Source organism: Aythya ferina (genome assembly GCF_964211825.1).
Source record: "Aythya ferina genome assembly, chromosome: 10".
Classification (NCBI taxonomy): Eukaryota; Metazoa; Chordata; class Aves; order Anseriformes; family Anatidae; genus Aythya; species Aythya ferina.
This window is the reverse complement of record NC_140306.1, coordinates 2,869,151-2,888,072: the sequence shown is the minus strand read 5'-3', so window position 1 is coordinate 2,888,072 and position 18,922 is coordinate 2,869,151. Positions and strand designations below refer to the sequence as shown.

The following is an 18,922-nucleotide window of genomic DNA, read 5'->3' as shown; positions in this document are numbered from 1 at the left end:
CTAGTACTGTGCCTATATACCTATATTATCTGTAGGTAAGATAAAAGGCTAGTATCTGAGAGTTGTTCAACAGCCATGAGATCTCTTTTATCCCTAGAAAAATAGGATGCAGACTGAATTAGAATAATCATGGTTAAAGGACTCTTCTACTTTTTAAGACAAGGTCAAGATACAACTTGTCAATGCAAGGAGTGCACAATAGGCTTGACTGCAAATCGGAAATTTACTAATAAACAGATAATTACAATGAAAATTCCTTGAAGATCAGGTTAAGACTCCCCATGACAGTAACTGTTCCTAATTAAATTGAACAAGTTGAATGCATTTTACAATGACAGTAAGAAAAATAAGAATCTTATCTTATATCCAGGAACTATCCCGGGCTGTGCAAGATGTCAGAGAAAGGAAAGCACAAGGTTTGCTGCATAGCAAACAAGAGGGTTCCTCGTCCTTCAGTTTTGGTGTGGGTCATTCTGCTCCCGTTGAAAAAATATTACATAGAAAGATTCCTCTGGGCAGTGGGTCAACACTGCAGGCCTGTCTTTGCTCTCAACAACCCAGAAGAAAGGATTTATTTGATGTTTGGAAGCCAAGGATTGAGAAAACCTGCTGCCCGAGGTCTTCTTTCTTCCATAGGCACTGAATAACCTTTTGGATATCTTCAGCTGAATGAATCTTGCTTGAAGTAACAATTAAATTATGCAGCTGCTGTCCCGTTGGAGGCTGGCTTTATATCTCGTGTCCCTTGTGCAGATTTGCAGTGAATGTCTTACCGCAGGTGTTTTTCCAGGCTGAGAAGACGTTAGAGGCAGCCAACCTCCCGTGACCCAGCCTCAGAGGCCCCGTGTTTTTGCACTGTTTTCAAAGGGCTTTGTAGTAGGGAACCACATGGAAATGTTTGGCTTACCAGTCTACTTCCAGTTCCTCCCTAAGGAGCTCAGTGGAAGGATAGAAATTCTCCTCAGCAAGCCAGGAGAAAATAACTGAAAAGCAAAAGACTCCGAGGAATAAGAGGTTGCTTTCTGTGAACTAAAACTTCTTTGGAAATTTTGGAAAGTGTGGGTAGACTTGGCTCAGGCTGCTTTTTTCTTTGGAGAACAAGAAATTCAGCCACTTCCACACCTGGGAAATTGAGCTGTTGGTGTCTGGCTGAAGAGGCCAGAGGGGAATTTGCTTAGTGGCAAAACCTGGTGACTACTGACTGTTAACGTTCCTCTAAAATGAGCCCACAGTACAGTTCCTAAGGCTCACACATTAAATAACAGAGCTTACACCACATTATACTGCAGAAATTGGAGGAAGGAGATTTTTTTTTTTTTTTTCTTAACAAGATAGACTCCTTCACAAGCAAACGACCATCAGATATATAAAAGAGACAAGGGGTACAGAAACATAGGTGACAAAGTGCAGAAGGTGACTGACTCTTTGGGAACAAGGTGCACCGGCTGTGATAACGTATCCCATCAGAGAGACAGGCTTCAGGTTGAACACGTCGCCCAGTTTGATATAGATGTGGTGAAGGGCACACTACCGACTGCCTTCTAAAAGGAGAGCATGTGCTTGGAAGAGCCAGGCTCTAACGGCAGGTCTAAAGACAAATCCTTGCTAAGCACAAGAAGCTTCTGTTAAGTTGATCACAGACGCATTTGCCACGTGATGTAAAATTTCCTGGACAGTAAATATAATTCTAAAAGTTTCACACGTCACTGTGAGAGTGGGGAAGCGATGATAAGCGTTTGGGCCTCTGCTAAGGGGCCCTGCTTTCCCTGAAAGCCCCGATTCCCGACCATCTGTGGATCTCTGTCCACTGAATATCTTGGAGGAAAATGGAGAGTGTTCTATGCTCCTGGTGCAAAGTCCTGCTTGGAACTAGGCAAAAGAGAACATGAAGAAAAGATGTGTAAATTATCAAGTAAATGCATCGACACTAAAAACCATTCTGCCAATGCCGTTTGTCACTTTACACTGAATTTAATTACAGTTAAGAATTTAATTACGATTTTTCTGTTATCCCACTATCTGGTTTTCCCACTTCTTATTTTTTTACTTGACTGATCGTTTTGTTGTTGCACTGATGTTCTCTTTATACTCTGGACTTCAAACAGCTTCATGCCCTAGGGATGATAAATACTTTTAGGCTTGATTACATGTAATGATGGATGCCTCCGTTGCAGGTAGAGGAGGTGGGGAGGGCGATCTCTTACTGTGCCCGTTGCCTTCCTCTGCCAAGCAGGTTTCCTAATGGCAGCTGCCTGACCAGCGCTCACACCTACCTGATCCTTGAACAGTGAAATGTTATTAATTAATGACTTGTTTTCCGATAGTGACTTCTACCATATATTTTGCACACCACAGAGATCTGGCGCGAGTGGATTAACTATCATTTCAGAAGAGACCTGAGTGCCATCTGTTTTTCCTGGCACCAGTGTTACTTGGGAGGTTAGAAAGGTTGAGTACCAAATATTTTCTGGTCCACTTTTCTCTAAATCATTGTCAAAGAAAAAATGATAAGTTTTGAAACACTCTGCTGCCTTATTTCTCTCTTAGAGCACACACGCAGAGGTTACATGTACTTTTCCACACCATGATCTTACGCATTTTTTTCTGTTGTCTGACAAAATCCGTATGTTCCAGGCTCAGACCATCTGTCATTCTCGATTCTTTTGCACAAAAGTTTTTGATGCATTTCTCTCCTGATTGATTTCTTCTATAATTTCACAAGGGGGCATTTGACAGAAGGAGTTTTCACACCCCACCACTCCAAGGTAATGTGCATTCACAAGGCTCCTCTGCAACAAAAGACTGGATGAATAGCTAGCCTTCAGGTCTTAAGCAGAGCTCTTTTCTTTTCACTTTTCTTCTCTTTTCCCCCTCAAGAACTCCAATAAAAGTATTTGTTTGCACCCCTGGAAAGCAGTACAGCAGCAAAGGAGTTGTTTGCTACAACTCAGAATTAGTAGTCCCTTGCCGAAACCAAGTTAAAGTTAAATTAAAATTTTAATTAAAAGTTAAACAACAGTGTTTAAAACTACAACCCTCATCTTCACAAGGCTTTGAAAGGACTAGACTCAAGTGGACTAGCTAACAAATATTGTAGATGCTGGAGACCTTTTACAACAGAGCCGTGGGATGCATGATGGCATAAGCCTTTAAGTACCAAGTCTCATGTTTGCTCTTACTCCTTGAACAGAGACTTATTAATGACTTTCTCTTTGCTGGCTGACAAGCAACAGCAATGGAAGTTCAGGGCATGTTTCAAATGGGAAGAAGATTGTAGAAGTTTGTTTTGTTTTCTAGTAAGTGTTATGGTTTAAAATAACTATTTCTTTTTCTGTATGTTGGTAAAATCATAAAAAGGTTCCAGCACTCGAAGTTAATTGATTGTATTAAAAATTAATGAACTGTGTTGCTGCTAACTTTACCAGCTACTTATGACACAGTCCTTCATCAAAGTTGTTCTCTGCAGAATGTTGCAGAATGTTCTAAGGCTAGAACAAGGAAGGGTTGAAGGGTTTGCATTTCTGTAGAACACAACAATGACAAAATCAAACCCAAGATGATATTTCCAGGGAAAAAGAATGATTATTGGGAAAAAAAATTAAAAATAAAAAAAGATATTAACAAAATGTTCCATAAAGAAAGACACCACCAGTACTGGGGATCTTGAAATCCAAGTGCTTCTCTATGGAAACTTCTTGGTTAGGCTTTCTCCCATGTTCCAGCATACAGAGAAAAGAGTTTGCAATAAAAGTCTAATGGGTGAAATGAAGCATGGCAGGTGCAGGGCAGCCAGCCCTAATCTGCATTGGAAGTGGAGACTTAGGAACACATAACCAGGATTTCCAAAATCTGCAATTTCATGCCTAAACTAAAACTCTCTGCTGGAATAGTCATTCATGGAGGGAGAACAGGACTTTTTTTTTTCCTTCTTGTTTTCCAAATCATACTTTTTTCCCCACCACAATTTTTCTGTGATTTTCAGTTAGTCAGAATCTAAGATATGAATCTAATTTGGAGGGAAAACATTTAACAAACCCTTCAGTCAGGGTTTTATCATAGGAAACACACTCATAAAAACACCCGAGAGTATGCATTCCTTTCCTGCTGACTACCAGAAAAAGAAGAACCCTGCCTCTAATGCTATAAAAACCAACACCAAGCCTAAATCCTAAAACTAAAACCTTTTTCAAAAGAGGTGTTTTTGAAAAGGAAGTTGAAGTCATATTATGATCCAAATCCAAACTTCTCCAAAGTCAGAACTTAATGTCTACCTTCAGGTCCATTACACAGCAGTAGCGTGTGAAGCCAAGATGTGGAAATCCATCTGCAACTCGCTGAAACAGAAGCCATGAATATGGACAAAGTGGATCTGATGTTTCCATGCAAGCCTACCTCTAGTTTCCATGGGTAGCAATTTTGCAGACCCAAGTAATGGAGAGCCTGATTGTACCTCTCCAGAGCAATTGCTGCTAAGAGCAATTGACTGAACCCCACTGTCTCCACATTGTCGTATTTTGCTCTGATTTTCTGCAGCTGCTCTGTAAAAAGTGTGTTTCAGTGTCATCAGCCTCTGAAAAAGGCTGGGCTCTGTGCAGTGCTTGCCAATACTGTCTGACAGCTGCTGTTCACGGGTCTTCAAGTAAACAATGCTCCATATCTGTAATTCTTGACAGCCTGCTCTGCTGCCTTGTACAAAGAGTTGGTCTTTTTTCTCTTGACTGTAATATATATATATACACACACACGCACACACACTATTAAACAAATAATTCTCTTGTGTATTCTGCTTCACATTATTCACATTTTGAGGGAATCCAATTCTGTATTTGTTTTCTTGAGCTGTAGCTTCTCTAACTAAAAGGGATTCGTGGTGTCCCTGGGAAGCTTCAGTATTCAGCATTGCTGGACACATATTTTAGGTAAAAGCAACATTTTATTCAATATTGTTTTTCCCTATTAGGACATTTAAACAGTGGGGGTTTTGTTTGTTTCTTCTTAATTTTCAGGCAAGTGTTTCCTAAATGTTTGTCCCATTACAGGAGTAATTGCTCTATAAACACACATTTGGGGAGAACTTGGTACCTGGCATCAGGTCAAGCAGCAGGGAAGAAATTGATTTATTAGAAGTTTGAAAATTATAATGATTTCATACTTTTATCTCACCAAGATTTCTTAGGGAGAGGAAAATCCATTCTGCTAATCCACTTTTAGTTGCTCGCAGCATTTAACATGCACAGCTTGCAGAGTCTATGGCACACATTAGGAACACCAGCTCATAACTGACATCCCGGATGGGTGCAATTTCTGTTTCTTCATCATTCCAGCATTATTTATTTTTTAAACCATTAATAAATGTGTTCAGTTTTTCTTTCAAGAATTATGATCTTGTTTTTCTTCACTGGAGGCTTACCCTTGGTTTCTGCTGTGTTGTCTTAGATGGCTCACTGTGATCTGCACCCAAAACTGGTGCTGGTGTAATGGATAGGCAGAACATGAACTATACCTCACCCAGGTCTCCACTTTCTATTGCAAAAAGAAAATCTATCAGAAAGAGATATGAGGAGTTCTAGGAAAGAATGAGGGTAAGGCAAAAACTTTTTTTTCCTCTCTCTCTTTTTTTTTTTTTTTTTCCCCAAATATGATATGATACTCTTAAATCAGGACTATTCTCACTACTTGCAGAAATCGCTCTAAGCTTGCCCTCAGACCCATTTGCAGAGGTTCTGAGAAGTCATGATTTTACTGATCTCAGCGAAAGCTGTATTTTTCATCTAAAACCAAAACAAAATATACACACAGTCCTTAACTTACTGTGATAGTGTATTAAAGGTCATGGGCAGTTAAAGAATTGTTCCAGGAAAAATATTATGGATGCTACTTTGTAAGGAGACAGGGAGACTTTCCATAGATTTAGTTTCTGATAATGCCAGAGATGATCTGCATTTACTTGGACAAACCACTTAGAACAAATTTCATGAGTTATTAGGCATGTTAAGATGCTGATAAGTGCCTAATGGGATTTTTGAAGGAACCCAAGTGAGACAAAAATATATCCTGCCATGGTCTAATTTCCTAATTTTTCAAAGTAGTGAAAAAAAGAGGTTAGGAGTACCATCAACTACGCACTGTTCAGCCTGTCTGTGCAAATTTACCTAACAACATTTATTAATAAATAAATAAATGCATTTCTGAGCTGTTTTAATGCTGATAACTGAGAAGTGTTGCTTCAGTGCATAGTTTGCATTGCTCCTAACCTCATGTAGCCTTATGTATCATCTGAGTCTTGGTATTTTCTTGCAGTGAATATGCATGGGATTTTTCATGCAATAGCAATAATCAAATAACAGCCTCTTATAAAATAAATTATATTGTATTTGTTCATTACTCATCTTAGCTTCAGTCTCTGCAGAAGAGAAATTCTTGACTCTGAAAGATGATCTCCAAAAGAGAATTAATAGTCCTTAAATCTTTCATTTTGACCTTCTGTGATTTCTAGCAAGAAAGAACATGGAATATGAACACAGCATAAACCTTCCCAGACCAAAAAGAAATAACATGTGACTAATTAAGGAACACTAAAAATTATGTTAGTAACATTTCAAAATTACAGTCCATTAATTTCTGTTAGAACTACGTATTTCCATGTTAAATAAATGAAATCCTCATAATTAACATTATTTCAGTACAGGAGGACTTATAATATATCATGCATGATTATATGTCTGATTAGTTCTGTGTGACATTAACAGTTCAGAGGATAATTTATGATTTTCTCTATCAAAAAGGAAACCAAACTAGTATATATAGGGAATTGTTGAAAGTAAACTCATGATCTGAATTTGAAACAATCTACATTATTTATTGGGAATAATGAAGGAAGGAAGGAAGTTTTTGGTTGTTTCTCTACTAGCAGTTGAATTTCCATTGGTTTATCTCTATGTCCCCCAAACTAAAGCTGGCTGGATCTCTCTCTGAACCTAACTTATTATTCCTAAATTCCTCCAGTTGTATGCCAGTGATATGCTGTTCATTTTAATGCAGCAGAATGGAAAATCCTGTTATTTTTAGGTACATTTCTCTAGTGCTACCACCACCAAGATATCCAAGTTCCTCAGTAGTCCCAGAGATGTTAAAATTAAAACATAAAATAAATTATGGACTTTATATACCAGGAAGTTTGTACCATACATAGGATGATTGTTATGCACTGTGAGAGCTCAGGAACAGCCAGATGCAACTCTTCAGTGAAGTGTAGAAGACTTAACTAATGTCAGATAGGAGGTACCTTGACTGTACAACTTTGAGGTTTTCTTCTAAATCAAAGAGAATTTTTGAAAAAGGTTCATCACTAACAAATCAGTAATACAACACACACACAGAAAGTCCCAGTGAAAGAACTAGGCTGACTATTTGCTGAAGGAAGTACTTCTCCAAGGCCATCCTTCTCTCCTCAGTTGCTCTCTTATACGTGGGTCCCATCTCACAGTAACCAGTTTTCTGATATGGACAGACCTGCTCTGTAAGTTGCTAGCACTGATTCATTTTTTTTTTTTGTTCATCTTCATTAAAATTAATAAAAAAACATGCGCTAACAATATTATCTCCACTTCAGACATGGGCTTTAGCTTTGCAGCTCTAACTGGAGCTAATAGGGTTTGTACTGTTTTAGCCTTCCTGTACTGGAGGGTCAAATAGTGGCATGTACACAGGGAACAGACCTGAGTTCAAGTTTAATCATAAGTATTTACCTCTGGTTTAATTAACAGGGTCCAGTTCTGGGCTCCCAGAAATGCCTTCAGCAAAATTATTTTCTCTGACATCAAATTCTGCTGTTGATCCCTGTGAACTGACTTTTTAGTATGTTCACCACATGCGGAGCCATACCCAAGCCAGAGCAGCAGGACACAGCAGAGGAAAGATTTGTAAATGCCCGAAGAAAGTATCTGGTCTTCCTATTATTTTTATCCACTAACATTTTGCTTATTACTTCTGTTTGTTGCAGACTGAATGGCTTTAAACAACTTTAAGGGGATTTTATAGTGTTCCATGAATGTACAGTGACATATTTAAGACCCACTAATTCCCTTTTATATAACCTGCACCGTGCAAACAATGGAACTGCACTTCAGTATAAAATCTTTGAATAGGACCAAGATGCCATTTCTGTGCTGAGAGCTTCCTTTCCTATGGTTATGGGCATTTATACTTTTTTTTTTTTTTTTTTTTTTTTTTTTATTAAGCTTCAGACTAAGCTCTAACCAGCCTATCTCAAAGATATTAAATCAGATAATTCAGCTTTGCAATTTATGCTCAATTACGTGGGTACCCAAAGAACATCCACATCTGTGTTCTCTCTCTCAAAGAGAATTCCAGAGAAGCTGGAGACCTAAAAGCTCCAGAATTTTATTCAGGTAATATAAAATCTATCTGGAAAAACTACATAAGTTGTATTTTGCTCTAAATTGTCTGAAGGTTTAAGGCCAGTGCTTTTGAAGAAAATATATCAGAAAGCGTTGTTAAGGAAGTCTTGAAATTTTTACCTGGTGTCCTCCCAGAGGAATAAGATACAAGTACATGCAGAATTTCAAGACAACGTATTGGGAACATGGAGAAGAATAGAATGTAATAAAATCTTAAAATTCAGTATACAGTCAAAGAGTCTGTGCTTCAAGTAATATTCAAGTAATCATCATTACCTAATGGTTCCACCAGAACAGCAAAGCATCCACAAGGTTTGAAATTGCAAAGTCATGAGAAAAAGATTTTAACCTAAAAGTGTACACATTTCTGCATCTTCAAGTCAGCAGGAAGAACAAAACTAATTTATGTTTACAATCACTCAGTTTGATTAAAAAGTCATACTTCAACAACTCTAAAGATGCATTTTCTGAACATCCTCCTTTCCATTCAATTAATTCCAAATGATATTTGTCCAGAAAATGTAGAGCATGTTTAACGGCAATAGAGATAATGCTAAAGCAAGCAATCCGTGGTTAAAACTTGGTCTCACTTCTGTCAGCATTCTTGCAAGAACATTACACCTTGGTTTCCTCATTAATATTGTTCTGCATTAGCCTAATGTAAAACTAAGTAATGTGTCAGGCAGCAGAAATGAGCATGCAAACATAAAGCATTTTACATATGGTAGATTTGAAATGACCTTCTGCGTTTCACTTACCATAAAATCAGTGATTTTCAGCACTAAGACTTAGCCGTGTTCTTAAATGGTGAGCATCATCTGGAAAAATGACTGTTCTTAGAGTCAGAACACACAGGAACAGGGACTGGGGCTGAGAGTAAGGACACTAGGACACTGGTTCTATTTCCACTCGTGCCAGTGATTTATTTCGTGGTTAAATCACATCAACTCAGCCATGACCAACATCACATTTTGCCACTAATGCTAGGAGAACAGGTGTGGATCTCTTCTGTCTCAGTTTCCCAGGCTGCTAAAACAGAGTAAATGGTACTTAAGCTTTATTTGAAAAAATGGGGGTTAAAACTATATGAAGTTCTGTGCAAAGTTATTGAGAAGTGGGTATTCTCAGCAAAACCAAAGGGCAGCACTGTACTGGGTCCACCACAAGCACATGAATGTGTTGGATTGCCTTCACGCTAAAAATGTATGCTTCATGTCTGTGACTCTCTGACAAAGAACCAAGACCAATAAGACTTGAAGGATGTAGATGGGTGATTCTGATCCATTTTCCATATTTTCCTCAGGACATTCTGTTGGCCATAAGACAGTCAAAAGGCTGTCCTCAAATTTCAAGCACTGCTAGCACAGAGTACTTCAGTCTGGGGAGCATCCTCCATGAACACTTCCCAGGTCGACAGTCAGTCGGGGTGAGGACAGCCCCTGACAAGGAAGAAGCTGTGATAGCACTTCAGAAAGGAAAACATGGAGAGGAAGAGGGTGTCTGTAGCTGCTGAGAGTAGTTCTACCACCTCTCAACAATGCAGGAGATGAACAGAGAGTTTAGCCTAAGGAGTGGCTCTTAACACCTATTTATTCCAGTGCTTCACCACCCTTCCCCTTAGAAAGGGTTTCTTGACATCCTGCAGAGTATTGATCGCCTTTCCAACATTTCCAGGGTTTAGCTAAAAATGGAACACCATAAAAAAATACCCATTTTAATTTAAACTGCACCCTTGAGCCTTTTTCCTGGGCAAGGGCTAGGCAGGACTTTTACTGCCCACATGAGCAGTTTCCAGTCTCCTACAAGGATGCTAAAAAACATGCAAATAATTAAACAGTGCAATTGAGCATTTAATATCACACCTGCAAAGTTTGTTAGCCATGAAAATTTATAGTTTAATAATGTAATATGGGTTCAGTCTAATGTGTAAAATACAGCACTGCAATGGAAACAACTGTAAATTTTCGTAGGCAACAAACTTTGCAGGTGGGGTATTTCATGCTCAGTTGCACCAGTTAATTATTTCCATGATTGTTGTGATCCCAACAGAAGATCATGAAACAGACCATCTCTAAAAATGAAATTATTATGTTTAAGATCATGAAACTGTAACCTCTAGTGGTCCCATTACGGCTAACAATGTACTTTAGGAATATGACAGAAATCCCAGTAGAATCGAAGTAAATTGCTTTCAGATTTTGATGTCAACAAAAAATATGAATTCATGTCCAGAAGGAAGATTGTAAAAGGAGGAAAAGGATACTCGAGGTTGATGTTCAGCTCAATTTACATGATTCCAGGTCATAAATCACTGTATCTACCGGCTTCATCTTATTAAGCTTTGTTTCCCTCTTTAATTTTGGTGAAACCTCTTATTCTGGTGTAGACTTACTAGGGGTTTTAGCTCTAGCCTCTCCTCTGACAAACCCCAAGTACACCCAGCATGCCATAAAATAGTTTGTATAAGAAAGAAAATGATTGATTCAAAGGCCATTGAAATCAATAGAAGTTTTTCCATTGGCTTGAATCATTTTTGGATCAGGCCTCACTATTTTCAGGATCAGAATCTGGCTTCTTCCACAGTGAAAACATTTATCAGAGTGCAATTTTTCATCTCTGTGTTCAAGCGGCGACTGGTCTGGAATCTGAACTTTGATATCTGCTCCGACAGAAGAGCAAGCCCTGCCAACACCTTCGGTTTACAAATCACTGTCAAGCTGTCAAACCAATCAGGAATTCAAAACACCTAAGACCTTTTAAATGCTGCCAGTGTTCTGTCATGAAATATATTTAAATATTATGAAGCTTTCAGATTCAATGTCATTTCTCATAGTGAAGTGTTACAAGGAATTTCTAATTAGTGTATTCTATTATTCTTCATTTACTGAAACTACAAAAGCCACCATCTTTTAAACCCAACTCTATTATTCTGATTCTAGCTAGAAAAGAAAGGCTTTTACCATGGTGACCATGACAGTTTGCAGACCTTTAGATAAGACCTGATGCCAGGGCTTTCCCTTATGGACTGAAAAGCTAACTAGCTTTCTCAAATGGGTCTTTGAAGTGGATGAGAGAATATTAGCAAGCCACAAAAATGTACCTGCTTCTGTACCTAAGGATAAACACAGATGAGAGGAAATCCATATCACTTAGGATCAAGGATCCTGGTAAAACAGATTTTGGTCTGATCCTGCTAGAGACTGTGCAAAGCTTCTGTACACCTGCACTGCCCAAAGCTCTCGGAAGGATGCAGAAACCCGTAACAGTGATCAGAGCCACCTAACCACGAGCACAAATAAAAACTAAGGCGAGCTTTGTAATGGGGGGGGGGGGGAGGTTTCTGTGCACCCACGGCTCTGTGAGGAAGCATTTGGTTGCTGAATCCTCACAGAGCAGTTGGAGAAAGGATCTATATTTATGAAGAAGGACATTGGGGCCTCTGCTATCATGGATGGTAAGGTGCTGAAAGGGCGTGAGAGTCAACAAAGAAAAGGAGTTTGAAACCATGATACTGGTGACAGAGAGGTATTCCTGATTTAGACAAGAGTCAACAAAATGCCAGTCCACAGGGGAACCAGGTGGGGGAACAGTGTCACTTAAATGACATGCAGAGCTGATCGCTTCTGGCCTTCTGGTTTCTGTAAGAACAGAATTAAGCTCACGTTCTGCTACAAGTAAATATGAACGGCAAGTCCAGGCATACTAGAACATACTATTTTACATGGATAATGAACACTTGGGTAACCTAAGCAAATCTTATCTCAATACATTTCATGTAGACAAAAGTGAAGCCCTAACTCAAATTTTACTTTTAGTTAGTCGTGTTCTCATCAGCTTCAACATTTGAAGAGGTATTTGTCTGAGTAGCAACTAAGCAAAAGCCAGCAGGAGCTAAGGAAATAGAAAATAAAACAAATTGCCTTAGTAAAGTCAAGGTGAATGTTTGCCCCTTAGAGCTGTCCACTGGTGTCTATTTGTCTAACATAGTGTGTAGTGTTAGCCATTATATTTGCTGCCACATTCAGCTCCAATGGTAATTGCATTTCAGGGTTTGGTGATATAGTATGATCCATGATGTATCCTTGGTGATATACTGTGATCCAGGATTATAGATGAAACACCTTGTAGAAAGCACTTCGGCAAGTGCTCAACTTTAAAACCTGGAGGTTTTTCATCAGGAAGTTGGGCTGGAGTTTACAGCTGTGTAGTACACATGGACATGCAGTGGTACATAGCTTCGGGAAGGTCTACAAAAATCCAGAGGTAGGTAAGTCTGATACTTCAGAGATGAAACACTAACACCACTGAAGTCATTAGGAATTTTACGATTGGTTATACTTGGACCAAGACTGCACCCCTAACTCTTTTGCAGCTTTTGAAAATATCAGAAATGAGGGTATCACAGGATATTATGAAAGGAGATTTATGAGAGTCACAAAATAATCATCCATGTCAATTAAGTCGTTTCCCCTGGAAATTTCTTGACTGATTCTGCAATAATAAATCTTGCATATGGAGGGAAATTGGCACTCTCTCCAGCAGAACTATCCTGATGTGTCATTGCTGGACCTCAAAGAAACAAAGGACGTGTAAAATATCTGCCTGGTGATCCATGCTGATGTCATTTTTCTAGGTTATGTCAGAGGTCAGCGTTTCACAGGCTCTGTTATGTTCATCAAAGACATTTCTGAGGATTGAACTTTTTTTTTTTTTTTTTTTTTTAAGAAAAATGGGAAAAGCTGTTTCTCAGTTGTTCTCATTCCCTCTCTTCACTCTGAACTTTTGAAGTTCTAATAATGGAACAAAATTTGTAATTACCATCAAGTTAGTTAGTACGTGCTGATTTCTGAAAAGCTACTGGGATGGCCTGACAGCAGCAGAGCACTGATCAGTGGTTCACACCAGAATTAAACTGAGGTCTCCCAGCACCAACTATGCTGTAATTACTCCAGCCATCAAGCCTGTCAATGCTTTTAATGTCCTGAATTGAGAAAGACAATCAAGTCTCATTGTCACCTCTATTTTAGTTAAGGTTAAGACTGTAGAGAAGTTTTTTTTTTTTAATTATTTTTTTCCCTCTGGTTTGTCAAAAAAAGTCTGTTTTTAACATTTCTAACTGTGCTAAAGCAAGGAAGATTTTCTGTTCACTCTCATTCGGGGATTAGAGTAAGGATAGATTTTTCTAGAAACCCATCAAAACACTCAGTTGCCCAAAACTGTATGAGATAAAATAAGTCATCCTATTCACTTTTTCTTGAATCGCAGGCTGGAGGTTTTAATTCAGTTAAAACTTCCATTATCTCCTCCTGGCTGTACCTCCTGCTGTCTTGTGTTGTTCCACTTTTACTATGGATTTTCTCCAATACAAAAAAAAAATAAAAATAAAAAAATAAAAAATTGATACAAAATGCAATATTTTTTTTAAAGTAGAAGACTTTGCCTCTACCACCAAAGCAGCAAATGGAAGAAAGTCACAGTAATGTCTATACTTGACAGGAAAAGTTTGTCAATATTTTTTTGTACTGAACTTTAGTGGAAGAAAGTATTACCAAAGTTTTACAGAAACACGTCCCAAAATATCCTTAAAACCTCTTAGAAAAAAAATCGTTATTCTTTGTTTTCTTTGTGCTAATTTCTTCCTTCCCTCCCCCCTCCCCCCCCCCCCCCGCCCCCCCTTTTTTAACAATTTCTGACATGGCATAGTTGCAACAATACAAAATGTAATAGGGATATATGCAAATCATTTCACTGTGGCACAACACATCAGAGAGGACATAATTGCCGTTCCTTAGTTTTATAAAAATAATGAAAAGATAATAATAATAAAGTCACCAATGGGCTGTTCCTACTTGGTGGAAATGTTTATCTTTTATCCAGGTCTGCACTTCCCAGCCATATTGCTATGAAACAGCTTGACATTACAATTGGAGATGGGGAAAAATCAATCAATCAATCAATAAAGCTAAATACTTAATGCAGCAATAGTTTACAATATTTTTCATTAGTCCACCACCTCTTCTCTGTTGCTTGCATTCGTCTGATCCCCCAGTAACAGACACAGGCTGCTCATCTTACTTTGAGGTAGACTCTTCCAAAATGTCAAGCTGCTCAATTTTAATAAAGTAGCCCATCATAGCTTTTTTTCCACTATCCTAGGGTGTATGGAAAAGGAAAAGTAGGGTAACTACTTGAACATGGCTGCCAAGATCTAAAGGGGATATTGTAATCACTGAGTTATTCATTGAGCTCCAGCAAAGATCTGTTTCTGAATGTTGTTTCAGGACCTTAAAGTTATTTCTGAAGAAAAGCTTAGAGTGCTGTACTATGAGCCTTTTTTTTTTTTTTTCCTGCTTTAATAAATTACTATTTTACACACATACATGGAAACAAAACACATTTGAGCAAAAAGTCCATGATTGATTTTAACAGCTGTGCCCCATAGCAGTGAACTGAACCCGGTGATTTTATTAGTGGAGATACTGGACAATCATTTTTTATATGATGTGATCATGTCTACAGCCTTCCTGCATTATTTGAATATCAAACACATTCTGAGAAACCAGGCCCTGCAGAGCCTAATTATAAATGAATCCCGGCTCCACAAGAGATGCTCTATGCCCTGTACAGATAAATAGGGAGCTGCCTTTCTGCAGTAGCAGAGTGCACAACCTGAGGATGACACTTGCTGCTAATGAAACAGAATATGCTGGCTCCAAGCCTTCCTCCTGCTACGCAAGTGAACAAAGACATAATAAGGCACAAGGAAATTCTGCGCTCATTGCAAGATGCCAGGGGCACTTCTAGCTGGGATAAGGAGTGTATCGTAAATAAAGATGCCCAGTGGGACTACCTATTTCCACTTTTCTGTCAATGGGCATGCCTGTATTCTTCCTGCCTCTTCTTATGGTTTCCACACCAAAAATTGCCAACTAAGCTGAGGATACTGAAGAGCTGACCTTAAAATTTGCTAGAGATTGAAAGGTTAAATTTTACGTCCTTTTTCATATTTGGAACTGCATTTCATAGCAGCTGAGTGAGGAGAAAATGCAAGCATGATGTAATTTTAATTATTTCTGGTAATTAGAAAGAGAGAGCACAAATGAAGCTACATAACATCCTTTATTTAATGTCTTCGAAGACAAAGACTGTGCTTCTGGTCTCTTTCTAGTACTGTAGCATCTGTGCTTCAGATGAGAAATCCTTAAAATAGCTTATCACATTATGCTCCCCCCAATTCAGAGTGATGAAGGGCATGATTATACTGTATGCAACAAAACTGCGTATTTCAGATATACATCCCACTCCTCCTTAACCTGCAACATGTCTCTCTGAAATCAATGGAACCGGCTAGCAGTTCCTGCAGGGCCATCCCTGGGGGGGAGATCATTCAGTCCCCACCACATTTTGGGCTACTGGGATTAATTCTTCCAAAGTTACCTTTCCAAGTAAGGAGATGAAATCCTGATTAAGACACTGCAACACATTATGAGAGAGCGAATTAGACAGACGTCTGTAGTTCTGGGTATATTAAAATTTGTACCATCTCAATTAATTTGATCAAAACACTTAAGAAGTTACTAATGCAGAAACTACAAGTTTAAAACGGGGGTGATTGATTGTCCCAAAGCTTCCCACTTACTACGAGGTTTTGGCAAAAGTATTTTTGTTCCAGAATCGCAACAGTTACATTGGAGACAGCTAAACAGAAGGTGAAGATTACCTTAAGCAAGTATTACGTAGATTAAAAGGGGGGGAGTTATTTGCTTTAGATTAATAGCATGAGTCATTGTCCTTCTTAGCTATTCAGTTTTGACTCATTGCAGAGCAGAGGTCAGCTGAGGCAGCCAGTGAGCAGCAAACAAACCAACATCCGCTGTTTATGTAATAATTAATCTGAAAAGTGACAAAGCAGGCTAACAGGCTTACAATATGATGCTGGTTTCATTTGAAAAAAAAAAAGAAAAAAAAAAAAAAAAAAAAAAGTATTTTTAAGCAGGATTTATTCACCACCCCCCAAAGACTCATCTTAAAATAAACACTGTGAGTGAACAACGTAAGCAGTCTTACACTGTGATGGGAAAGTCTGTGGCTATCAGAGACCACATTCCCACCTTGCTGCAGAGCCACCCAGCACAATTTTGGCTTTCAGTGAGGACAGGAGACCTCTTCACATCCGCTTGCAGAGCACAAGTGGGAAACCTACCACAGTTGACCCTTGCAAAGCCATTCATGCTGAAAGCCAATTATAACCATTTAGATATTGCATTGCTATGACAGCTGATGAATTAAAAAGGACTTCCTTTACTGCCTCACCAGTAATTAGCTTGTGCCAAAGGAAAAAAAAAAAAAGAAAAAAAAAAAGGAAAGAAAGAAAAAAAAAAAAAAAGATGAAAAAGCTGGTACCAGGGTATGCTGAGCAGTTGCTTACAGGAGGATGATAGTGAAGGCAGACTTATCCTTGCCTCAGTATCTTCCCAGAAGTACTATCAGTAGCCACACCAGCTTTTCTCTACCAAAAACTTTAACTTCTCCTTCTGTAAAGCAGGTCTGCACCCAGCCCATATTATGCAAATCATCAGCATTGCAAAACTTAATAAATTGAAACAATATATTCTAAGTAGCTAAAAAAAAAAAAAAAAAAAAAAAAGACATACATGACACATTTTGTTAGCTATTCTATCTTTTTTAATTAAAAAACTTAATTGTCAAAACTATTGAACTTGCATTCTGCAGGATGCACTCAGTGATACTCAGATTTATGATGCCTTTCACACAGCATTTAGCTTTGCACCTATTGCAGAGGATAGGTGGCTTTGGCTGTAAAGCATCTTCCATCCTGAAAGACTCGCACTTAATCAGCTACTTAAATATCACCGCCTCTCAGATGAAATGAAGTCTGTGCTCAACAAGCATAAAGCAACACAACAATTTACAGCCCAGTTCTACAACAGATTTACACATAAATAAAATAAATGGGATCTGCAGGAGTGCAACCCTGGCTTCTCAAGATGATTTGGAAGCTTAGAGGGTCTTTACGTACATTCTAATATAATTTTTTTTGTGAAATAAAACAGATTATTTTTTAACTTCCACGTTGCTAAACAAACAAGATGGGGGACAGATGCAGTATTGACTTTACCATAGGCATGAAGGTAAAAAATGCAGATACATCCATCCATTAGGATTTTATATTGCAGTACCTATTTCAAGTTAGCCATTTTGCAGTCTTCGGTCATAGCCATCAAACCTGGCAAAAAAGTTACAGCCTTCAGAATTTCAGATGTTCCTCAGAGATGTTGCACATAAGAGAAGATAAGACTACAGCCTAACTAGCTCAGGAAACACAAGCAAGTATCTGAGAGAAAGTGGTGTGGGCAGACCTGGCTAGGGCAGCCCTCACAGGATGGATCCAGGAGCAAGGGGAGCAGCAGGGGCCACTGACTGTAAATTTTTCCTTGCATTAAATTACAAGTAAAGGTCCCAAAAGGATCAGACACACTTTTTTTTCTCCCCTTCCCAGGTACCTCTTTCGTGCCTGGTTGCTCCTAAACTCGCATTGCTGATCTTGTTGTGTAGTTCTTTTTAAAAGTTCTTCAGCATCCGCCATCTGACTCAGGCAATGCAACTTCTTGAGAAGAAAGAGAAAGCTGGATAGTTTAAGCAAAGGAAATCACTGGGGATAACCCCATCTCCTGCCAGCACAGACAGTACCAGAGCCAAGTACTCCTTCAGAAAAAGAAAAAAAAAAAAAAAATAGGGGTTAGAGGAGAGTGAAAATCCAATCACATCTTAAAGAAGCCTCACTCCTGCTGAGGATGTTACAGCTATGAAGACCAAGAGTCTTGAATTTTATTTTTTAAAAAACAGTTTGAGTTTTGCAGGATAAAATCCACAATTCTGAAGGAAATAAGTGAAGTACTATGGAAGGTTTTGTGTTTTTTTAATATATTATTTTTATTAATAAAAAGAAAAAAGCACAGGAATTGGTGCTAGACAGAGAAGCAACTTTGGGTGAGTCCTCTCACTGAATTGTGGGAGTAGCAATTGGACAGTAATTGCTAATGCTGCTAATTAATGTTTGCAACGGTTTTATCAGTATCTGAAACAAAAACAATAATGAGGTTAAAAGTTTTATTTACCAGGATTTTATTATTTCTGAACATAAAACATGAGACATTAGACCAAATTGGTTGTTAGCAGTTTATAGGGCCATGTAAGGATTTCAGGTGCTCATATAATCAAGACTTAAAATGGTAGCATCTTTTTTTTTTTTTTTTTTTTTTTTTTTTTTTTTTTTTTTTTTTTTCCAGCAGGATGTGAGCAATTAAATAGAAGAATTAATGTTCTTTTTGTGATTGCCAACAAAATTGCCTTCAGCCTGGTGGAATTCAGCCTCCTGCTGCCTTGTGAGGCAGGCTGCAGCCCCAGCCACCTCCACCCCAAGGAAGAAGCCATGAAGTGGGCACCCAATGCCTCATCAAGCTTCCCAAGGACCTTCTTCA

At 38.5% G+C, this 18,922-nt stretch overlaps 1 long non-coding RNA gene across 1 annotated transcript; it reads right to left on the bottom strand.

The window, feature by feature from the left end:
• Positions 1-217: 217 nt before the first annotated feature.
• Positions 218-18,627, bottom strand: LOC311442388. The gene is made up of 4 exons (XR_014696605.1): positions 18,560-18,627; positions 17,945-18,146; positions 17,621-17,667; positions 218-1,869 (listed from the first exon to the last, which is right to left on the bottom strand). It is a non-coding gene; the product is annotated as an uncharacterized lncRNA (long non-coding RNA).
• Between the last annotated feature and the right edge of the window lie 295 nt (positions 18,628-18,922).